Source organism: Lithobates pipiens, unplaced genomic scaffold (genome assembly GCF_037356315.1).
Source record: "Lithobates pipiens isolate NorthernLeopardFrog02 unplaced genomic scaffold, aLitPip1_a1.2 Scaffold_13, whole genome shotgun sequence".
Classification (NCBI taxonomy): domain Eukaryota; kingdom Metazoa; phylum Chordata; class Amphibia; order Anura; family Ranidae; genus Lithobates; species Lithobates pipiens.
Window position 1 is genome coordinate 361,498,775 of NW_027507718.1, and position 23,740 is coordinate 361,522,514.

The window sequence follows — 23,740 nt, forward strand, 5'->3', positions numbered from 1 at the left end:
CGCTGCTGATGTCAGTGCTCTCTATCACGGTGCTGCTGTCAGTGCTGTATATCACGGTGCTGGTGTTAGTGCTTTATGTCACGCTGCTGATGTCAGTGCTCTCTATCACGGTGCTGGTGTCAGTGCTGTATATCACGGTGCTGGTGTTAGTGCTTTATGTCACGCTGCTGATGTCAGTGCTCTCTATCACGGTGCTGGTGTCAGATCGCTCTGTCACGGTGCAGGTGTCATTGCTGTATGTCACGCTGCTGATGTCAGTGCTCTCTATCACGGTGCTGCTGTCAGTGCTGTATATCACGGTGCTGGTGTTAGTGCTTTATGTCACGCTGCTGATGTCAGTGCTCTCTATCACGGTGCTGCTGTCAGTGCTGTATATCACGGTGCTGGTGTTAGTGCTTTATGTCACGCTGCTGATGTCAGTGCTCTCTATCACGGTGCTGGTGTCAGATCACTCTATCATGGTGCAGGTGTCATTGCTGTATGTCACACTGCTGATGTCAGTGCTCTCTATCATGGTGCTGCTGTCAGTGCTGTATATCACAGTGCTGGTGTTAGTGCTTTATGTCACGCTGCTGATGTCAGTGCTCTCTATCACGGTGCTGCTGTCAGTGCTGTATATCACGGTGCTGGTGTTAGTGCTTTATGTCACACTGCTGATGTCAGTGCTCTCTATCACGGTGCTGCTGTCAGTGCTGTATATCACGGTACTGGTGTTAGTGCTTTATGTCACGCTGCTGATGTCAGTGCTCTCTATCACGGTGCTGGTGTCAGATCACTCTATCACAGTGCAGGTGTCATTGCTGTATGTCACGCTGCTGATGTCAGTGCTCTCTATCACGGTGCTGGTGTCAGATGACTCTATCACGGTGCAGGTGTCATTGCTGTATGTCATTGGTGATCATCTCCTGCACCCTCTTCTTTGCCTACCCTGACCTTCCCTCTCCTCCATTGCCTTCATGCGCTCCACAGTCCTGAACACAACAATTTCACATATAAAAAAAGAATGCTTGTAGTTGTCGATCCCAGATTCCCCTCATACATGTGTTATGTCATTGGCCATGTGGTGGGACTATGTTTGCACAGCTAGTAATTATTTTGTGGCTGCAAATTTGACCTGTAGGTTTGCAAAGTCCGCCTCCCATTGAAGTCAATGGGGCCCACCGCAAACGTTACGGTTCGCGAATCGGTCGCATTCGCGAAACGTCCCATCGGAAGTTCGTCCATCACTAGTCACAAGACTGCTACCCTGTTTCCCCGAAAATAATATCTAGCGTGATTGCTGGTGATGGCTACAATATAAGCCCTACCCCCTAAATAAGCCCTACCCTGTTTCCCCAAAAATAAGCCCTACCTTGAAAATAAGACCTACACAGACTTTAACTAGGGCTTATTTGGGGGGTAGGGTTTATATTGCAGCCATCACCGACAATCAGACTAGGTCTTATTTCCGGGAAAACAGGGTAAATACCTTTTCTCATCAGCATGGTTTAGCAACTAAATGTCATCCATTGTTGATGGTTTCGTTTTACTTTAGAACAATTAAATAGAAAACCACCATTCATTTCATTAATCATTTTTCTTAACCATTGAAAGAAATATCTATTCTCTTTTTTTATTATTATTGTAATGTGTTTTCGTGTGTTTATTGAAATTACCCTTGCAACTGTGTCTGTTGCAATAACCTACTGTGTGTTCAATGTATATCACAACCTATGAAAGTGCAGACTAGCGATAAACAGAAAGTTGCATCTATCACTACATTTCTCATGTTGTGAGTCTGGCGGATTCTTGTGTCTGCAGAGACACATCACCTCTTACTACAACCAAGGAATTGTCTCCATCTCTAGAAAATGTTAGCATAATATAGATTGTAGATTAATTATCTAATGCACCACATCCTAACAAATTTACAAAGAGGTTTGAAGCAATACAGGACTTTTTTGGTACTTTAATAACAAAAATGTATTCGTATATTGCATACAATTATCAACAATTTTATTCATAATTCATATTAACCACTTGCCACCCGCCATATAGCAACTTGACATTGGCAAAGTGGTTCTGTTATCCTTACCGGAAGTCATATGACGAGATCAGGATAACAGGGCCGGCGCGCGCCCACGTAGGAGCATGCAGTGTGTCAATTAGAGGTGCTGTGTGTCAATATGACACACCGCATCTCCGATCGTGGTATGGAACCTCTGACAGAGGCTTCTTACCACGTTATAAGCTGTGACCAATCACAGCTGATCACCACGTGAATCAGGAAGTGTCGGTAAACGGCATTCCTCGGTTCGCGTTGACAGGGAGAGCTGATCGCCGGCTTTCCCTGTCAACGGGGGGTCTGTGCTTATAGGCGGCACATTAATTATCAGCAGTGCCCCATCAGATGTGCACATCAGCTGCCTATCACTGCCCAACAGCTGTCAGCCTGTGCCCCATAAACAACACCTGTCAGTGCCCATAAAAGTGCCAATCAGTGCCCATAAAAGTGCCAATTAGTACCCCATCAGTAATGCCTGTCAGTGCCCATCAGATGCCACTCAGTGATGCCTGTCAGTATGCCTATGCAGTTCCATCTATCAGTGCCCATCAGTGCCACCTATCAGTGCTCATCAGTGCTGCCTATCAGTGCTGCCAGTGTCACCTATCCATGCCACCTATAAGTGCCCATCAGTGCCACCTATCAGTGCCCATCAGTTTTTTTTTTCAAAAATGTCAACCTTTCAAAATTTTTTCGTTTGTTTAGCAAAAAATAAAAACCCAGAGGTGATCAAATACCACCAAAAAAAAGCTCTATTTGTGGGAAGAAAATTATAAAAATTTAATTTGGGTACAGTGTTGCATGACTGGGTAATTGTCACTCAAATTGCGACAATGCTGAAAGCTGAAAATTGTCCTGGGCAGGAAGGGGGGAAGTGCCTGGTATCAGTGTCATGATCTCTTTTTGCTGAAAACCGATTATAATGGCATTATCCACGCTGCAATGGTGTTACATCCTCAACATGTTTCACCAATACATGTATTCCTCAGAAGAACAATTATTATAGCACTTTAAACTAGACATGTGCACACTGAAATATTTTTTGTTTCAGATTTCCAATTTTGTCCAAAAAATACATTTATTTAGTTACTCCCGAAATAAATTTTTATTTATTTATTTAACCCCTTCCCGCTGAGCGTACGCAGATGTGCGTACTCGGCTTCCGGGGGGTATACCGGGATGATTCCCGCACCTGCAGGCATCATCCCGGTACCGTTTTTTTTCAGCAGGCGATTGGCTATCCAGGCATAACAACCGATGCGGCTAAATGATCAGTGATCATTTTTTTTTTAAACAATTTAGTCATTTTAAAGTAAATCAAAAAAAAAAATTTTTTTTTAAAGCGAACACCGTCCCCGCGAGCTCGCGAAGCAAAGAAAACGCATACAGAAGTCGCGCCCGCGTATGTAAACGATGTTCAAATCACACATGTGAGGTACCGCCACGATCGTCAGAGCGAGAGCAATAATTCTAGCACTAGACCTCCTCTGTAACGCTAACCTGGTAACCATAAAAAAATTTAAAGCGTCACCTATTGAGATTTTTAGGTACCGTACTTTGTCGTCAATCCACAAGTGCGCGCAATTATTAAGTGTGACATGTTTGGTATCTATTTACTCGGCGTAACATTGTCTTTCACATTAAATAAAAAAATTGGGCTAATTTTACTGTTTTTTTTTTTTTTAATTCATGAAAGTGTCCCTTTTCCCAAAAAGTTGCGTTTAAAACACCACTGCGCAAATACCGTGTGATATAAAATATTGCAACAATCGCCGTTTTATTCTCTAGAGTCTCTGCTAAAAAAATATATATAATGTTTGGGGGTTCCAAGTAATTTTCTAGTAAAAAATATGGATTTTAACTTGTAAACACCAAATTCCAAAAATAGGCTTAGTCATGAAAGGGTTAAGTAAAAAAATGCATTTGTCCGAACATCCGAATTAATGAAGGTCGAATCTGTCAATTGAAGGCTTATGGTGCCTGGATGTTCTAAGAAGATTCGACAAAGCAGCTAAACTGTACGATGCCACGATCGTACATTTCCGGTCGTTTGCTCCAGCCATAAACTATAGTAGAATTCTAATGTTGTTTGACTAGTAATAATTATAAAAATTAATTATTATTACTAGTCAAACAACATTAGAATTCTTCTATAGCCTATGGGCGGAGCATTTGGCCATAAATGTCCGCTCACATCGATCATATGTTTTTAGCTGCTTCATCAAATATTCATGTCTCTATAACGTACAATCTTTTCTCTCTATGTCAAATAATCTTGGACTAATAGAGCTAGGTTAGGCACATTCAACCACAGGTTCGATAGACACAGATTGCTATTGTCACGGCCATGTTGAATCTTCTATCTATCTATAGCAAACTGTTGTCGCAACGATGCAAAAATATAATGGATACGAAAATAAAGCATTTTTTTTATATTGGATCTTTTGGATTTCGGATTCTGCACGATCATTATCATGTGTTAAAACTAATACGAAAATCCCCAAAAATCAGACGCAAATCCATTTGGACAAAAAACGAAAGTGCATGTCTACTTTAAACTAGCCACTGATTGGGTTACTTTTAGTAATGGATAAAGTATTGATTCCTGATCAGATATTAGTGCCTTCAGAAGAGACAGCCGGAGCCATGAGGAAGCCATTATGGGCTTACTTTGCCAAACAGTTCATCTCTATATACTGATAGAGTCAAGGCTGACTGTCACCTTGTTGAATGTATGTCCTCTACCATGTTAATTTTCTCTATTACAATTGCACTAATACAGCTACAATCACATCAAATTTGAAACCCTTCAAATTGAACAAAAAAAAAAAAGCAGGCTTCCTTGCATCAAGTAATTGCTGCACTGACAATAGTTTGTCTGGCCCATTGTCTTATGTAGCTAGCTAGGTGAATAATAACATGTGTATGACATTCTTAAATTGTTGATAAGCAAAAGGTTGTTCCAACTCAGCTTAAAACTGTGTTAATAGAACACATTTCTCTCTAAATACTTTACCATGCTACTGGTGTTAAGTGTTTGAAACCACAAATTAAAAGAGAGAGCACAATTAATTGTTCACATTAAACAAAATAGCTAATTTTCAAGTAGAACGTTTAAACACAGAGCTTCTTTTGTGAAGAACAGTGTTAAAGATGAACTGCAGGCAAAAAGTCAAATAAACAGAATAAACAGAAATAATACACATAATATATAGAGGTTTTTACCAGATGGATCAACCACATCCACTGATGAGCTAACAGAGGCCTCAGCTAAAACCACTGCCTCTTGGCCTCGCCCCCGTTTACGCATTTCACCCTGAATGGGCTTAGTCATAGCGGTGGCAGTGGTCCAGCAGCAAAGGGTATGAATACATTATGAGCCATTATGTGATTGTTTACAACTGAGCAGGTCACATCACTCAGCGTTGTGTCAAAACAAGGAAACAGTGCACTCTAGTGCAGCCTCATGAAATCAGATCAATATTGCAAAAGAAACACAAACAGCTTCATCCTTCTGAAAAAGTCCAAAAGAACTATATGCAATGAAGACTGTATGCACCAATATCCTTGTCCTCAAAAATTTTAAAAGCTTATAAATATAATTGTAATATTCCCCAATTGTCTAACAATAGATTGGAGATATAGAACAGTAAAAAAAAATTATCAAGTAATTGAGGCAAGAGGCAAAATGCATATGCTGTGGGTGTGCTACAGAAATATATCAGACCCTATGCAGTGTATTATCAAAATCCGTCTCCAGAAAAATATATGTATTTGACTCCCACTGTCCAAACTCCTGGAGGGAAAAAATAAAAGATCTTAAAAAATCTCTTTATTATTAAATCTTGAAGCTAATATTACTGAACACATAGATGTTAAAGTCACATCAACTTATGTATAAGAAACATCAATATAAGAAAAAATGGCCATGGAATCACAGAGAAACATTACATATAGTCAATGTTTCCATATTACAAATTTAGGTCTCATGCTAAATAAAACGTTATCCCAAAGTGACAAAAAAGAGGGGAAATGGAAAAGGAAGAGAGAAGGGGGAAAGGGGTTGAGGGGAAAAGAGAGACGACGAAGGGTGGGGGGGGGGGGGTGAGGGGGAAAGGAGATGGGATAGGGAAAAGAGAAAGGGAGGGAGGGGTGAAGAAGAAAAAAAAGGAGAAGAAAAGCGGAAAAAAGAGGAGACACCTAGTAGAATAGAAAATCAATCTCCCCCTCTACTAGGGATATATATGCTTTAAGGACTCTATACTCGAACCATGGTGGTGAACAAATCATTTATACTCTTTCGGGTGCTGTTGTTTGACAGGTGTTCTCTGGTATGGCTATACAGTTGCCTGGTAGTCATACCAGCATACTGTACATGGCAGATGACACAAGAAATTACATAGACAACAAATCTGGTCTGACAGTTCACCAGCTGTTTAATTCAAAAGGACATACCATTAACACTGGATATGACCAGGTGGGAATCATCTAGCGGGGTACTGGAACATTGTGCAGCCCCATACCTGCATAACCTCCATAGTACTAAGCCAAGTGTGAAAATATTTTTTTTTTTTTTTTTTTTAACCTGAAAGGGCTTGGAGATATTTCCTATGATGCAAGTCCTTCTAGCTACAAATCTGCAACCTTGATGTAATACATTTCAATATCTAGGGTAGCCATATAACTTGGTAAATATCTATTTTTTTAAAAAATAAGAGTTTTATTAAGAAAAGGGTGTTTTAGTTCAAAGTGTATATGCATACAACAAATCAGCACAATGAGCACAAACAGTCACGAATTTCGGGACAAGAAAAGAAAAGAAGAAAAACATAACCATAAACACAGATAGTGGTAGCTGGTCTCTAGCGAGACCCTGGCCTCAATATCTCCAAGCCTTCTCCTAACAGTTTAATCTTGTTGACTTGTCTGGACCCTAGGCCAGTAAAATGAACTAAACATAAAAATGGGAGAGAAGTAAAGGGTCATTGGTAAAACGTCCCTGGTGAGAGAGCCTAATAACAGATTTGTCACTAGGGCAAGAATGAACGTCGTTAGTGTCTATATTAGAAACATCAGTCATCTTTGGTAAATATCTATTGATAGTATTGGTCAATAGATAATATTAGTAAACTCCAGACTGTAGCCAGTGCTAAATATAACTGGTACACTATCATTGCATTTGTTTCCCTCTACGTAGGCTGTTTCTAGAAGGATGTACTGTATTGCAAGCAAAGTATTCCTGTGGATTTCAGTAGCCCAAAGCCATACTCTAGTCATTCCATCTGTTCATGAGAGAAACCCGGATGCTGAAAATGCTAGTTGTCTGCCCATCCTACTGACTCTCTGGCTTTGGTGCTTGGAGTTTCTGACCTCAAATAAGTATGCACATAACCATACAGGATTTTCTAATTTTTATACTTGTCCTGGGAAGTGACCAAAAAACAACTAAAATCTAGATGTTCATCGGAGTACTCAGACAGTAGAATTTTCACTAGGAGGTCCCCAATTGTAACATCTGGAGTCCTGTAAGCCCTAACTGAATAGAATTCAATTTGCTGAAGCACTATTAGAAGCCTGTACAGGGCACCAAGGATGGATGCTTTATTTTGCCCATATTTGGATTATGGTCCCTTTAATGGGAATGATTTTTGATGCAGTTGGTGTACTCAGGGGTGCCTACCCATGCAGGGTAAGGGATTTCTGAGTATGATCAGAGGAGAAGACTAACTTGCAGTCCTTTCTATATTGATAAGTCCTCATTTTGACCCAGAATTTGGAGTTTCAGAGAGCTATTTGGTTGGGAAAGAACCACAACCCCTGATTACAGGGTCTCTGGTCCTGAATGGGTTAAGCCTACCTCCAGGAAGCAGCCCTTAAAGACAGGAAGCTCTTAGAGCAGGTGTAAAGTAGTAAGGAGTAAAAAAAAAATGTCTGAAGGACTGCTTGTCTGCTAGAAGCTGCTTAAAGGGACTTGAATTAGACTTTCTTGTTGCAGGTAGAACTCCTGCATGGCTAATATTTTCTCTGTGCTGAAGATAAGTGGACTTTTATTTTTGTTGTTTGTTGGAGTTAAGCTATTTTAATTTGCTACTGAAACCATTGCTTGGTCTAGCTTTGGAAAAATAGACTTTCTGTTTATTAAAAGACAGATTTGCATGTGCTCCTGGAGCACTACCACAGTAGTAGCCAACACCCCTGAACTTTAAACTTTGTAGCCACTCCCCATGTGTATGCATGCACTTGAGTAATTACTGTTCATCATTTCCGAGGGTGGGTTTCTGGAAGGTAACAACAGTGCAACATGTCTAGAAAATGTTTTTCAACGTGCATCTAGTCCTCAATGGGAGCATTATGACATGGTGTCTACTAGGGAGTACATTTGGGAGACAAGAACAGACTGTTCCCACTCTATAACATTAAGTAATTGCACAAGGGCCTTTCTGGTGGGATAACCAGGTGTTATTTCCATGAAATTTGCAGATATAAAATATTGAAATTACGTTAATATGTTAATGTTTATATAACATGTTTGTGGATGTGTTTAAAGTCCCAAACCCATGATGGAGGTGCAAAGTAATGGTGTTATGTCTGTGTAAGTGATGATCCAGAACATGTGGTTGCCCTATGATGGATGCATTAAGTAAAATGGGAATCACATTAAGCTTTAGAACACATAATGCCTGAATGTCCACTCATCACATGGACATACAAATCATTGAGCCAGAAGACATTTGAGGATTTCAGAAGCAGCAAACAACCCGTAACCACTTGCTTACTGGGCACTTAAACCCCCCTCCTGTCCAGACCAATTTTCAGCTTTCAACGCTGATGCAGCTTGAATGACAATTGCTCGGTCATGCAACACTGTATCCAAATTACATTTTTATTATTTTTCACACAAATAGAGCTTCTTTTGGTGGTATTTAATCACAGCTGGGGGTTGTTCTTTTTTGCTAAACAAACAAAAAAATGAAACATTTTGAAAAAAAAATGTTTCATAGTTTCTTATAACATTTTACAAACAGGTTATTTTTCTCCTTCATTAATATGTGCTGATGAGGCGGCACTGGTGGGAACAGGCTGCTCTGGTGGACACTGATAGGCTGCACTGATGGGCACAGTTAAGGTGGCACTGATAGGCACAGATAAGGCGGCACTGATGGGGACAGATAAGGCAGTACCAATGGGCACAGATAAGGCGGCACTGATGGCCACTGATAAGAAGGCATGGATGGGCCCTGATGGGTGGCACTGATGGGTGGCACTGATGGGTACTGATAGGTACTACTGATAGATGGCACTGATGGGCACTAATAGGTGGCACTGATTGGCACTGAGGGGCACTGGTAGGTGACACTGGTGGGCAGCTATGTTGATGAGGCACTGATTGTGGGCACTGATATATGGCACTGTGTGCACTGATAGGGGCTATTGTGGGCACTGATAAGTGGCGCTGTAGGCACTGATGGGTGGCACTGTGGGCACTGGTAAGTGGGGCTGGTGGGCACTGGTAGGCAGCACTGTTGTGTACTGCTAGGTGGCACTGGCAGGTGGCACAGGTGGGCACAGATGAGCTTGGGGCAATCTCCTTGATCGGGACCAATGTCCCTCTCACAGCCACCGGTGAGCGACTTTTTTTTTCACCTCACACTATCAGCAAGAGGAGAAAAAATAGCAGATTACCGGCTCTGTTTATATCACATGATCAGCTGTCAGCTGATCATGTGGTAAAGGGTCGGGATCCTCCTGGCAAAGCAGGTCCACGTGGTAGCCGTCATTCGACTATATCGCGGATCGGAACAAGTTAAGCAACTATGTAGCTTGGAAATAGGAAGCAGCCAATGCAGTATTAATAAAAAAATAAAAGGTGGCGCATGGGCTTGGTGCAATGGGATATACAGTAAGTATTGGCAATATTAATGAACCTACTTTTCTAGGTTTATTAAAGGAACTGCACACTTATCAAAGTAAATTATACTCATTCCATACCTACCAACATTTTGAGATGATAATGAGGGACACCTATTAGCAAAAGTATGTAGCCATAGGACACATCTCCTGCCATGCCCCCCTTAAAGGAGAATTATAAAAAAAAAAATGATTGGTTAAAACCACTAGTGATTTTTTACCATTACTATTCCTATTTACTGGCTTTTAAAACTCACAAATGCAGCAACTTAGGAATTGGATGATGGTTTAGCATGGGGAAACACTTTTTCAAAGATAAAAAGGGCATTTTATATACAGCTATATAGAACAAACAAACATGAGAGACAAATAAGGAGGAAAGAGGGACAGAGGGACTTTATTCCAAATCAGGGACAGTCCCTGAAAATCAGGGACAGTTGAGAGCTATGCCAGTAATGTGCAATTGAAAACTAAAATGAAAAAGAAAATATGTTTTTTTAGGGTAGGATGAAACATAAATTTTTTTCTCACACCTGAATAGATAATTGAAGTAGACATTACATTATTTGCTAAGCTCAGTGAACATGTATTTTGCATAGTTCCCTATTTTTATAATATGAACCCCACAGTGTCAGCAGTCATAAATGTGGGTTCTTGCCCACTACCGACTCTCTGCTCCCTGAATAGAGGGCTGGAATTGGCTGTGTGGCATGATCACGACAATCATGATTTCAAAGTTACGGAAATCAACAGGAACCCTTTTGCTCGGCTGCTAATACAGTCTACTGAGAACTACTTATGTGATATCGGGAACTGTGCTGAACAGGATTTCAGACAGTGGAGATCACAGGAGCAAAGCAGAAGACTTTCTTTCCTACCTTCCCTGTAGCCTGGTGGTATGAATGTGCTGCAGGTCAGGAATTTTATGGAATAGTCTCCCTGATGGATTTTAAATTGAGTAAAAATTGACTTCTAATATTGCAAGTTTAGCAGGTGCCTGACCATAATGGCTTGTTTAAAATATGCCATATGACTGGCATTTGTCAACTACCATCAATAGTAAAGAGAACTCGCAAATATTTTCCTTTGTTTTACTTGACAGTGTGGAAGGAAGATTGATTGTCTGATTCTGTGAAATACTGAACGTCACTGCAAGCGCAAACTGCCAGAGAAATATTTTTGTCACTGCAACCTAAAAGTTGAAAAATATATATGTGGAATCGAATGGTTTACTTTTGAGTTAGAACTTTGCAGAAAGTACATGACATTATTCATATTTGTCTGCAAACAGGAGCTAAGGAAACTTGTAAATAAATGTATATTTATTTTTTTTGTATTTTAACTTACAGCATGTGTTGGAGATTGTCTGACTGATTCACTGCTAAAGGAATATCTGGTCATTGTGACCTAAAAATAGAAACGTTGATAAAGTCTGGATGGAATAGGCTGCTTACATCAATGCAAGAAATGCAATGCACAACAAGTTCATTTTTTTTCCCTGAATTATAACAGCAACAATACCCAGTCCTTTTGGAGAAAATCTTTGGATTGTAAACAACTCACTGCACAGGGTAATCCAACCATGCAAGTGGGTAACATTCAAATATACCTGCTGCCAATGTAAGTCCCTCCTTTATCTCAGGAATGTATTATGGACACTGACATAAATTGTAAACCTTTAGTGCAGAATGCTTAGACACTAGTGTGTTCATACAGCTTTGAAGGGACACACTAGTGACATAGCATGTGGTGGGTTGAACCATAATGCACAGTGGGTAGATGCAGGTATCCTACATATCCAGAAGTTTTGGATGCCGAAGCTTCTTGCTCTGGCTATAGCTCTCCAAGGAAGTAAGGATTTAATTAATTGGATTCATTTGATCCACCTTGCTTTTTGCAATGATGCTCAGTCATGTATAAATAGGAAGGGGTCATCCCCATTCTGTTCCCACAAAGTTGGGAGCATGCAATTTCCAAAATGTCTTGGTATGCTGATGCCTTAGAACCGGTTCACACAGTGGCAACATGACTTTCAACATGACTTTTGGAGGCAACTTGGACACGACTTCAACACGACTTGGGGCGACTTACAACAAGACTTTAAGTCGCCCCAGGCCAGGCGACTTTTGCCGTGGCCAATCAGAGAATGAGCTCTCAAGGGGGAACTCCACGCAAAATTTAAAAAAGCATACCAGGCCCTTAGGTCTGGTATGGATTTTAAGGGGAACCCCCTACGCTGAAAAAAACAGCGTGGGGGTCCCCCCCAGATCCATACCAGACCCTTATCCGAGCACGCTACCTGGCCGGCCAGGAAAGGGGGTGGAGAGGAGTGAGTGGCTCACATAGGGTGGGGGGCTGGTATCCGGGGGCCCCCTTATTAAAGGGGGCTCACGGATTCCGATAAGCTCCCCGCCCCGCAGACCCCGACAACCAACAGCCAGGGTTGTCGGGAAGAGGCCCTTGTCCTCATCAACATGGGGACAAGGTGCTTTGGGATGGGGGGCCACGCAGCACCCCCCCACGTTGAGGGCATGCGGCCTGGTACGGCTCAGGAGGGGGGCGCTCGCTCGTCCCCACCCCCTTTCCTGGCCGGCCGGGTAGCGTGCTCGGATAAGGGTCTGGATAAGGGATAAGGGTCTGGTATGGATCGGGGGGACCCCTTAAAATCCATACCAGACCTAAGGGCCTGGTATGCTCTCGGAGGGGGAACCCACGCCAATTTATTTTAATAAATTTGGCATGGAGTTTCTTTTTGAGTTCCCTTTTGAGAGCTGATAATTCTGTGAGAGTCGCCTCTGTATAGACGGAGATCCGACTTGGAGGTGACCTCCATTGAAATCGATGGGTACCAGTCACCTACAAGTCAGATAGAAGTAGTACAGGAACCTTTTCTGAAGTCGGAGCAACTTCAGTAGTATGCATTAAGATGGCTCTCATTCACTTACTTTGATTTTTACATGTAGCGCGACTTAAGGCGACTAGGGGTGACCTGAAGTCGGATCTGAGTCGCCTATGTGTGAACCGGCTCTTAAGATTTCCCTTCACTGGAACTAAGGAGCCAAGCCCAACCCCTGAAAAACAATCCCACACCATAATCCCCCCTCCACCAAATGTTTTGGACCAGTACACAAAGCAAGATCCATAAAGACATGAGCACGTTTGTGGTGTAGGAACTTGATTGGCCTGCACAGAGTTCTGGCCTCAACCTGAACACCTTTGGGATGAATGGAAACTGCGAGCCAGGCCTTCTCGTCCACAGCAATGCCTGACCTCACAAATGCGTTTCTGGAAGAATGGTGCTAAAGCTTCAAAGGGTGGACCAACTCAATAGTGAACCCTACAGACTAAGACTGGCCTAATTTAGCAGGAAAAGTCTAAACCCTTGCTGCCCATCAGTGTGGTTGTCAAGTTCTAGGGGGGTGCTGCTATGAAGAGAAATAGTCTTTCATGAAGCTTAAGGGTCCATGCACACTAGGAGCAGTAAAAAATGCCAGAACCTATTGCAGAAAAAAGTGCCATAAAAATGCTCATAGAAGCTTGTACTGAAAAAGAATGCTTTTGCTAATATAAGCATTTTTTTTCCCAAAAAATTCCCCTCTGCTCTTTTTTAAATGTACATTTGCAAATGCTGAATGCTCTTAAATGCAGCAATTATGCCAGTTTTTGAGCATTTATACATGTTTAAAAGCCTTTAGTGTTTTTTCTGTCTTAAAACTCCTCTCAAAAACACACTTGTGATGTTTTTTTTTTCTGCCTCTAAATTTTCCTCTTGAAATATGCCTCTAAACACACAGCACATGTAATGCTGCGTACACACGATCGGACATTGATCGGACATTCCGACAACAAACTCCATGGATTTTTTCCGACGGATGTTCGCTCAACCTTGTCTTGCATACGCACGGTCACACAAAGTTAAATTGTGAACATCAAGAACACGGTGACGTACAATATGTACGGTGAGCTGATAAAAATGAAGTTCAATAGCCAGTGCTGCTCTTCTGCTTGATTCCGAGCATTCGTGGAACTTTGTGTGTCGGAATTGTGTACACACATGATCAGAATTTCCGACAGGGGAAAATTTGAGAACCAGATCTCAAATTTTGTGTAACGGAAATTCCGATGGAAAATATCTGATGGAGCCTACACATGGTCAGCATTTCTGACAAAAAGCTCCCATCAAACATATTCTGTCAGAAAATCCGACTGCGTGTAAGGGGCTTAAGTGTTTTTACTAGGCCACAATGCAAGATAGTGAGACTAGGCAGGTTTGATCTGCCTAAAATATAAGTTAAAGGGTGCTTTTTAAAAAAAGAGAGAGATAGAGAGAAATCAGCTGCATCTTGAAATCTAAAATTTCTGTTTTGCCTTTTGTAGACTAAAGTTGGAAAAAAATTTTATGAGTTTTGTAGCACAGTTATTAAGCCTGCATGCACTAGATGCAATTAACATAATTAATTGAACACGCATTTAGCATACATAAAAATAAGAACTAGGCCTCATTCATACTGGCACTCCTCCATAAAAAAAAAAAAAAATATTACACCTTCCAGACCACTTTTTCCTACTTTTAGGTATTTCAGCTTTAAAGCAAATTCAGGTGCATTTACGCATGTTTACACACTTTAACATGCATTTACAGTTTCTAATCAGATCCTTATCCCTGCCTGAATCCTGGCCACTTACAAGTGCTGCTTCCTGTGATGACGTGTGAGTTGATTACTAGACATGTGCATTCGTTTTCGTTTGAATGCATTTTCGTCCGAATTTCAGGTATTTTTGTTTTAGTTTTGACAAACGATAACGAAAGTGCAGAATCCGAAAAAGATCTGTCATAAATAAATGCTTTATTTTCATTTTAGTTGTTACAACAGTTCGATATGGAATAGGAGATTCGACGTGACTCTGACAATAACAATCTGTGTCTATTGAGCCTGTGGTCAAATGTGCCTAACCTTACCTCTATTAGTCCAAAATTATATAGAGAAAATATTCGACAGAGAGAAAATATTTGACATAGAGAGAAAAGATTCGACAGAGAGAAAAGATTGTAAGTGCTAATTTTAAAGGCTAATATGAATCTTTTGTTTATTTTTTTTATTTTTAATAAAGGATTTTTTCAAAAGTTTGTTTGTCTTATTTAACTATTTTTTACACTTTCTTTGTAAAAAGGTGGGGGTACTTTTGTACCCCCTTACCATTTCAAACAGGGATGGTGGGATCTGAGGGTCCCCTTGTCAAAGAGGGCTTCCAGATTCTGATAAGCCCCCCACCCGCAGACCTCCGCAGGTGGTTGTGGGGATGCAGCCCTTGTCCTCATCAACATGGGGACATGGTGCTTTGAGGGGGACCCCAAAGCATCCTCCCAATGTTGAGGGCATGTGGCCTGGTACAGTTCAGGAGGGGGCGCTCTCTCGTCCCCCCTCTTTTCCTGCGGCCTGCCAGGTTGCGTGCTTGGATAAAGGGTCTGGTATGGATTTTTAGGGGGACCCCCACATCAATTTTTTTTTATTTGACGCAGGGTTCCCCTTAATATCCATACCAGACCTGAAGGGCCTGGTAATTGAATTTGGGGGAACCCCACGCTTTTTTTTTTTATCAATGACTTTAAATGAGTGTTCTCTGTATTACGGGAGCTGACAGTTCATTATAGCCGCGAGTGATTTCAAATGACTTTTTTCCTGTAGAAATTACCCTTTGTGCAGGGACAGTTCTAAGCACGGGAAACATGCGCCCCTTCACAGGCATACTATAGACCCCCCCAGGTATGAAATTTAAAGGAATATTACACTTTTGTTTCACTTTAATCATTATTAAAATCACTGCTCCCGAAAAAACTGCCATTTTTAAAACTTTTTTTTGCATTGATATATGTCCCCTGGGGCAGGACCCAGGTCCCCAGACACTTTTTAGGACAGTAACTTGCATATAAGCCTTTAAAATTAGCACTTTCGATTTTGAACGTTGGAGTCCCATAGACTTTAATAGGGTTCTAAAGTTCATACGAAGTATGCTATATAGAGTTTAGCAGCTCAGTCGAATCTTCTTTATACATTCGACAGACACCATAAGCCTTCAAAGACAGATTAGACCGTAATTCATGTGGATTTTCAGACGAATGCAATTTTTGAACGAAAAACAAAATAAATAAAAAAGAATTTCGGGAGTAACTAAATAAATGTATTTTTCGGACGAAAACTAAATTTCGAAACGAAATATTTCACTCTGCACATGTCTATTGATTACTACTGTGTTTTATAGTTTGAATAAAGTATGATTATTGCTGCAGATTCCTGTGCTTTTTTTCCTTTTGCTTTAGTACCTTAAAAAGTAAAAAGCCTGTTTGTGCAGGCTGTAATTTTTGAGAGACTAAGGAGACATTTAGCATTCCCAAAAAAATGTCTTTTGTTGGTACTGAGAATGGAAATAGCATACAGGTTTGCCACCATCACAGCAAGAAAACATTTTTGAACAGTTTGAAATTTCTGAGAGACTAAGCAGGCATTTGGCATTGATAAAAAAAAACGATTGTCTTTTTTTGGACATTGCGATGGAAATAATATACAGGTTTGCACTGCAGCCAAAAAGCCTGTTTGAAGAGACAGCAATTTCTGAGAGATTAAGCAGGCATTTCACATCAAGAAATAGGAAATGACCATGTTTTTTTAAGGATGGAAAAAGTATACACAACAAACATGTATGTACAGTTAGCCATTTTTGGAGGGATGAAGCAGGCAGGCATTATGACCATGTTTTTTAAGGATGAAAAAAGTATACACAACAAACATGTATGTACAGTTAGCCATTTTTGGAGGGATGAAGCAGGCAGGCATTATACACCAGGAAATTGTATATCAATGTGTTTGTTTTGGACACTGAAGATGTAAACAGCATACTTTTTTGTGTGTGTGAAAGAGTGATAGAAAGAGAAAACATATTGCTCCTTACATTTAAATATTTTTTTTTCCATGCAGAAGATGAATACAATTAAAGCACCTACCAGCACAGATTTAACACCCTTTTTTGTAGATGCTACTATTTATGAGGGTAGGTTTAACTTTAAATAATGTAAACAGTATATTACAGAGATAATATATACAGATTGTAAAAATTATCATGTCATTTTAGAAGAAAGCAATTTAAAATGCAAGAACTATACAGTCATGGCCGAAATTGTTGGCACCCCAGAAATTTGTTCCAGAAAATCAAGTATTTCTCACAGAAAAGTATTGCAGTAACACATGTTTTGCTATGCACATGTTTATTCCCTTTGTGTGTATTGGAATAAAACAAAAAAAGGGAGGAAAAAAAGCAAATTGGACATAATGCCACACAAAATTCCAAAAATGAGTTGGTCAAAATTCTTGACACCCTTTCAAAATTGTGGATAAATGAGATTGTTTCAAGCATGTGATGCTCCTTTAAACTCACCTGGGGCAAGTAACAGGTGTGGGCAATATAAAAATCCCACCCGTAAGCAGATAAAAAAGGAGAGAAGTTCACTTAGTCTTTGCATTGTGTGTCTGTGTGTGCCACACTAAGCATGGACAACAGAAAGAGAAGAGAATGGTCTGAGAACTTGAGAACCAAAATTGTGGAAAAATATCAACAATCTCAAGGTTACAAGGCCATCTCCAGTGATCTAGATTTGCCTTTGTCAACAGTGCGCAATTTATCAAGAAGTTTGCAACCCATGGCACTGTAGCTAATTTCTCCGGGCGTGGACAGAAGAGAAAAATTGATGAAAGGTTGCAACGCAGGATAGTCTGGATGGTGTATAAGTAGCCCCAAGCAAGTTCCAAAGAAATTCAAGCCGTCCTGCAGGCTCAGGGAGCATCAGTGTCAGCCCGAACTATCCGTCGACATTTAAATTAAATTAAACACTATGGCAGGAGACCAAGGAGGACCCCACTGCTGACACAGAGACATAAAAATGCAAGAATACAGTTTGCCAAAATGTACTTGAGTGAGCCAAAATCCTTCTGGGAAAACGTCTTGTGGACAGATGAGACCAAGATAGAGCTTTTTGGTAAAGCACATCATTCTACTGTTTACCAAAAATGGAATGAGGCCTACAAAGAAAAGAACACAGTACCTACAGTGAAATATGGTGGCAGTTCAATGATGTTTTGGGGTTGTTTTGCTGCCTCTGGCACTGGGTGCTTTGAATTTGTGCAAGGCATCATGAAATCTGAGGATTACCAAAGGATTTTGGGTTGAACTGTAGAGTCCAGTGTCAGAAAGCTGGGTTTGCGTCCGAGAACTTGGGTCATCCAGCAGGACAATGACCCCAAACATACGTCAAAAAGCACCCAGAAAGGGATAGCAACAAAGCGCTGGAGAGTTCTAAAGTGGCCAGCAATGAGTCCAGATCTAAATCCCATTGAACACCTGTGGAGAGATCTTAAAATTGTTGTTGGTAAAAGACGCCCTGCCAATAAGAGAGATCTGGAGCAGTTTACAAAGGAGGAGTGGTCCGAAATTCTGGGTGAGAGGTGTAAGAAGCTTATTGATGGTTACAGGAAGCGACTGATTTCAGTTATTTTTTCCAAAGGGTGTACAACCAAATATTAAGTTAAGGGTGCCAAGAATTTTGACCAGCCCATTTTTGGAGTTTTGTGAGACATTATGTCCAATTTGCTTTTTTTCCTCCATTTTTTGTTTTGTTCCAATACACACAAAGGGAATAAACATGTGTATAGCAAAACATGTTTTACTGCAATACTTTTCTGTGAGAAATACTTGATTTTCTGAAAAAATGTCTGGGGTGCCAACAATTTCGGTCATGCTTGTATATATACACACAATACAGTATGTCAGCCAACAATAATCAATCATACTGTTATTTTTCTGATACATATTTTTGTGAATAGAATGTAAATAGTGCTCATAAGAAACAATTTGAGAGGAAGAGAGCAGGCAGGCTCCATCTCTAAATCACAAAACTACATTTTATTCTCCCTGGGACAAGGAGAAAAATGTTTTGAGGAATTATCTGCATGTATTTCATAGCACGTTTTATAGGCCGAATTCAAGAGGTGTGACAATGTATTCCAAGTTTCAAACCTGAGAAACAGCATGAGGAAGCATTTTTAATGATGATACAATGCAATTCGACCAAAATACCATGGGCAATGCATTATTTACTCTGAATAATAATGCCTTTAAAAATAAGGTTTTAGGTATGAATAGAGAAAAAGTAACATAAACCAACACAGATGAAATCCTGCAGAGGACTGGATGTACCCTGTTTTAACAAATGTTCACTGAATCTGCAACTGTCACACATCTGTGAACAAATTGGGTTTTAAGTGTTGTTGGTGCCCAAACACTGTAACCCCACAGATAAGATCATTCAGAGTATAAGATGGACCCATTGTTAACCACCTAACAACTGGAAAAAAGATGGAAAATTCGGTAAAAAAAATAAAATAAATCTTTGTTTCTGTTAAGATTTATTGGTAAGTAATGGCAGAGTATTGGCAGAGTATTGGCAGAGTATTGGCGAGTATTGCAGGGTATTGCAGGATATTGCAGAGTATTGCACAGTATTGCAGGGTATCGCACATTATTGCAGAGTATTGCAGGGTATTGGCAGAGTATTGCACATTATTGCAGAGTATTGCACAGTATGTGTTAAAAAAAAACTAAGAGCTGGGCTGATCCTGACATATATGGGGTTATGTACTAAAGGAAAATCCACTTTGCACTGCAAGTGCACTTGGAAGTAAAGTCGCTGTAGATCCGAGGAGGGCATGCAAGGAAAATAAAAAACAGCATTTTAGCTTGCACATGATTGGATGATAAAATCAGCAGAGCTTCCAATCATTTCAGATCTACCCCTTAGGTTTAGAGCAACTGCACTTCCAATTGCACTTACAGTGCAACGTGGATTTGCCTTTCGTAAATAACCCCCATAGAGTGGAGTCCAAATAAATTGCTTACTAACCACTTTTATATGAAGGGGTTTCATGCCCTCTGGTGAGTGTTTTGTGTTTTCACTGTTCAAAGGGTGAATCACCATGCCATTTGAAGTGGGAAAAAAATATTTTGTTGGTTTCTTTATGGACTTATATTAATAGTTTTACCATGTCTGTTTTTGTACTATTGGAAATTGGTTTCACTTTTTATTAATTCACTTTCTCACCAGTTTTACATTGTATGAATTTTAAAAATACACTATTATGTTATTATTTGTAATTGGACATGTTAATTCACTGAATTAGCTAAGCTTATTTATTTTGTGAATCACTTACACATTGTGAACATTAGTGCCACCAATATTGATGTGCTGTATATATGTACATGTACCTTAAAGTGTACTTTAATCTATATAATACTAAAATGAAAATATATGTACGAATATTTATGATTGTGGAATTGCGGACTAACTTTTGTAATATTAATATATTCTTGATTATTTTTTTCTTTAACAAGTCAATAAAAATGAGATTAAATATAAAGATTTGTAGTTTATAATTAGTACAAACTGGTCATCTTTAAAAAAAAATATATAAAAATGTAAACTTTAATAAAAACTATTGATTAAAAAAAAAAAAAAATGTTTTGAACATTTAGCTACTGTGTTCATTGTGAACAAGTATACACTTATGCAACTGTACTTGAGAGAATTTACAATACTTTGTTGAAATTCACATTGGATGAGCTGGCACAATCAGGAATAAATTGAATTTTGGACAATAGAGTTTACTTCTCTACTGTCTGTTAACCTCAAAGGATTTACCCCCTTCCTGACCAGAGCATTTTTTGTTAATCTGGACTGCGCTGCTTTAGCTGACAATTACACGGTCGTGGGACATTGTACCCAAACAAAATGAATATATATTTTTTTCCCCACAAATAGAGCTTTCTTTTGGTGGTATTTGATCAGCTCTCCGGTTTTTATTTTTTGCGCTATAAACAAAAAATGAGTGATAATTCTGAAAAAAAATTTTTTTTTTTACTTTTTTCTATAATAAATATCCCCCAAAAATATATAAAAAAATCCTTTATTCCACAGTTTAGGTTGATATGTATTCTTCTACATATTTTTGGTCAAAAAAAAATCACAATAAGAACATATTGATAGGTTTGCGCAAAAGTTATAGCATCTACAAAATAGGGGATAGATTTATGGCATTTTTATTAAATTTTTTTTTTTTACTAGTAATGGTGGCAATCTGCAATTTTTATTGGGACTGTGACATTATGGTGGTTACATTTGACACTTTTAACACTATTTTGGGACCATTGTCATTTATGCAGCAATCAGAGCTACAAATAGCCACTAATTACTATATAAATGACACTGGCAGGGAAGGGGTTAAACATTAGGGGGCAATCAAGGGGTTAAGTGTGTCCTAGGGAATGATTCTAACTGTGGGGGGGATGGGCTCACTACAACATGACAGAGATCACTGCTCCCAATGAAGGGGAGCAGTAGATCCCTGTCATGTTGCTAGGGAGAACAGGGAAATGCCTTGTTTACATAGGTATCTCCTCATTCAGCCTCTCCTCGTCGCAATCATGGGCCGCGGTGAACATAGAGTTTATGGGACCCATGGGCACCCTCCAGCGGTGCGCTCATGCCCATTAGCCTGCCTGTGCCATTCTGCCAACGTATATGTGGTTTCACTATATAGTAGCCCTTGTACACATGGTCGGACATTCAGACAACCAAATCCATTGGATTTTGTCCGACGGATTTTATCCGAAACTGTTGCATACACATGGTCGGACAAAGTTGTCGGAAAATCCGATCGTTCAGAACGTGATGACGTTATTTCGTTACGATGGGACTACATTCAGGCTTGTAGCCAATAGCTTTGGTCTAGGAATTTGATCTGAGCATGCGTGGCACTTTGTCCGATCGGAATTCTCTACACACAATTGGACAAAGTCCGATCGGATGATGTTGTCGGAAAATTTTATAGCCCAGCTGGAAAACTTGGTCCGTCGGATACTCCGACGGAAACAGTCCGATGGAGCCCACACACAGTCGGATTATCTGACAACACGGTCCTATCGGACATTGTCCATCGGAATATCCGACCGTGTGTACAAGGGCTTAGACTGGCCAGCTGTATTAAATGAACCCTCTCATTCTAACCTCCTACAGTCATACAAAAACTGTTCCCTAATTGGAACTGACACATTGACAGCTCTGAGGTTAAGGTGTCCTTAAAATATTTTTCTGAAATGACTAGCATAAACATACAGACCTATTTGCAATATATTCCATATACATCTTTATCCATTCTCTGTGCCACTTACTTGTCATTGCCTCTACTTCAAAAGTTATCCGCTGTACTTGCTGTTATTGCTGAAATGATTTTCAATTTAAACTTAGAAGGGAAATTTAAATTTACAACTTTGATATTTAGAGCTGAATTACAGGCCACTGTGTTAGAGAAAGGGTTAGGTCAAGAGTTTACATACTTGACATTAATCAAACTGCACTGCACTGTAGACTTTTAGGCAATTATGTATTTCCATTTTGAAGAGCTAGGATCTCAAGAAGGCACTACATCTAAAGACAGATTAAAAAAATAACTAAGGAAAAAAAATTAAATACATGAAATGTCACAGAAGCCTAAAATAATTTTAACTATATAAACTTTTAATTGTAAACAATGACATGTTTTTTGCAGGTAACAACATGTGCATTTTTATTTATTTTTTACTACTTTTCAGTCTGTAAGGCATTGCATCTGCTTTCAGCAGATCGAGGGTGCAATGTCAGGATCCTGCAGACTCTCGGTACACTGACTACCCCTGCCTCTGATATGGAAATGCAGTTACTGAATGCCAAGAACATCCATTGGACAACAAGAGCATTCACCAGAACCCTCGCAGTTTATTGAGAAATACAAGCCATCTGCCACAGTGGATGATGCTACCTGTAGTCCATTCATTCAAAGAACTCTGTGAATGAAGGATGTGGCTGTGTGGGTGGAGCCCCGCACAGCTGTGCTATTTTTAATTACTGACAGTGGGTGCAGGGAAAAGGTCCCTTACACACTGTCACAGGGAGGGGGGAAGCCGGAGGAGAGGAGACAGGGGTTGAAACATGTTACACATTTCACTCTAAATACAGGTGGAACACATAACATGTACCAATGGTCAACTTATAATTTAAGGCTAACACCACCTATATGAACAGTTAGGAAACATCATCAACATGTATTTAATGTAACATTCATGTTAACCATAAGTGATAATCACTGGCACACCGAAAGGGTTATTTTACCTATTCAAAAAACTGCCTATGTTGATAAGGGGCATCTGTAGATAAAAACAAACTGTGCAACGTTGACTATAGCCAGTTACGTACCTCAAGAAGTCTGACTGAAGACTCCCAAGATGTAGCTAGAGCATTGATAAGAGAGGCCCAGCAATTATTGTTCACCTTCACCATCACAGAAGTGAGCTCTCAAATTCTGAGCTCAGAGCTACTTGTATTACAAGTGGGTAAAAGTTGATAACTGAGTATGTGTTAGCAGTGAGTTATGGGTTAAAATCTAAATTTTAACTCATGTGTTGCAAGATAGAACTTCTCACATACCTCCATGAGCAATATTTCACATAATTAATCTCACACAATTAACAATGTAAAGCACTGTGTAAGGTGTTGCGGTCACTTTTCGCATCTGTTTTAGTGTAAAGGATATATCATGGTCATTTGCCCCCATATAATGGCTACAAGATAGGGTAGCTTTTTTTAAATCCTTGGGCGCCTTTAATTTGTGCAACAGAGCTAGATGTCCCAACCCAGGTAATTGTCAACAC